Source organism: Fonticula alba (assembly GCF_000388065.1).
Source record: "Fonticula alba strain ATCC 38817 unplaced genomic scaffold supercont2.4, whole genome shotgun sequence".
Classification (NCBI taxonomy): Eukaryota; order Rotosphaerida; family Fonticulaceae; genus Fonticula; species Fonticula alba.
This window is the reverse complement of record NW_009242974.1, coordinates 35526-37639: the sequence shown is the minus strand read 5'-3', so window position 1 is coordinate 37639 and position 2114 is coordinate 35526.

Sequence of the window (2114 nt, the reverse complement as noted above, 5' to 3'; positions counted from 1 at the left end):
GGGGGGGGGGGGGGGGGCCGGGCAAGGGATGGGCTGGGAGGCGCCGGGGGAGGGGCGAACGCACGCGCGCCCACGTGCCGGTCAGCGACAGGGCGCGATCGAGCTGCGCGTTGTCTCTTGCTCTCGCGCCAGAAGAGCCCTGGGCCGCGCGTGGGGGCGGCGCCAGGGCGGCGACTCGGGCGGTGGTGCTCCCGGCCCAGGCAGGCGGCCGGGACCCCAGGAGGGCGTGGACGCGCGCCGGGGCGCATGCATTGGACGGTCGGGGCGAGGAGAGGGCAGGCCGGGTGGCGGGCAACGCGGAGGAAGATCGGCAGCAGGGGCAGCCTTGTCGGACGGGTGACATGGACCCGGGAGGCGGGGGGGGCCGGTGCGATGAGGGAGGACAAACACATCGCCTCGGGGGCGGCGTCGGGAGGTGCAGGACCGAAAGGGCCTGGAGGAACATCGGCCCACGTGGAGCATGTATCATGCGCGGGGTCTGGCAAATGTGTCTCGCCGGTAATGAAAAAGTCGTTTTAAATTGTGCTATTGTGTGAGCGCGATAGCCCGGGCGCTGCCGGCCGGTCCGGCCCCGCCTGGAGTTGGATGTGTCCCGGCCGCCTTTTTTCCGCCCCTTCTGTCCTTCCTTGGGGCTGGCTGCGGCTGTGTCGATGTATTTCTCCGGGTGCGGCGCATGGAGGCGGCCCATCCGCGCGGAGCATCCTCCCCCCCTCCTCCCCCATTGCGCCATTGCTCCTACCCATGCGCTCCCCCTCCCTCCTCTCTGTGCTGTGCACGGGCGCGCATGTGCGTGTGGGTCCCGCGGCTTGGCGGTCGAGCTGGCCCGAGTGGCGGGACCGGCGGGGACGGCCGTGCGCCGCCCCAGGGCGCCTCGCTGGACAGGGCCTGGCTGCGGTGGCCCGGCTGCCGGCTCTGGCCCCGGCGCATGCTCGGGGACCACGAGGCCATCCGCGGCTGTGGCCTTCGATCTTCCGGGATGCCTCCGTGTATATGCCATGTCTCCGGCGCTCTTTCTTCTCGGGTGCTGGGGGTCTTCCGGGGACTCACGCGCATGCGCGACGAAGGATGCCCCCTGCGGGAGGAGCCGGCTGCCTTCTCTCTCTCTTTGCTCTCCTGGGATATGGCTTTGACGGCTTTCTGCCGCCGGGACGCCGTGGCCAGATGGTCCTCGCTGCATTTGCAGGCGTCCGGGGCACCGCTCGGACTTCGCGAGGCCGACAGGCTGCGAGGGCGCTGGGAGTCCTGGCCGAGGGGAGTTCGCTTGGGCAGCTGGAGGGATCTCTTTTCGGGCATGGCTCTGGATCTGTCGGCGTGTGCCGGGGCACGCCTGGGAGCACCTTGTCCCTTTTTTTCGGCCGGACTCCCGCGGCCCGCTCTGGCTGCCTGTGGATCCACCGGCGGCTCGTCCTGCGATGGGGTCTCCGCGTGTCTGCGGGTGGCAATGGTTTGCCGTGCCTCCTCGCCGGGCTCGGGGTGCTGCGCCAGGGAGCCCACCGGGCGGCGATCTCCGATCGGCTGCCAGTGGGCGTGGTGCATCGGCGCGGCAGCATGGCTGTCCTTTGGGTTTCCGCGGGAAGAAAGGCAGCAGCCGAAACCTGTCTTCTGGCGTGCGTCGGACACAAGGGGGAGGGTGCGCTGAACGTCGTGCCGGGTTCCTCTCCCTCGCCCCTCCGCTGCTGGCCCATTCGGTTGGTCTTTTTGCGGGCGCCACCTTTCGGCCTGGCCTTCCTCTGTGCATGTCCTTGCGAGGGACCGGCCAGTCGGCCCTCTCGCTCCGGGAGGATGTGGACCGGTGGGGTCTCTCTCTCTTGTCCCGGGCCGACGTTCGCGCCCTCGGGGGAGGAGGGCAAGTCACCCAGGCCAGCCCCTTGATCTCCCCCCGCTCGTGCGGAGCCGCGTGCCGGTCATGGCACGCCGGCACCGGTGCTCTTTTCCGCCAATGCGGCCGGCGTGCGGATGCCTGGTCCACGCGTGCACGAGGACATTCCCGGAGATCCTCGTGGATGCGTGTGCCGGTCATCTTCCCCGGTCATCACTGGGGCTGGGCTTGGGGGGCAGGGGGATCGTGCTCTCGGCTGCTATGGGGTTATGGCCGCCCGGGCGAAGCCGGTGCG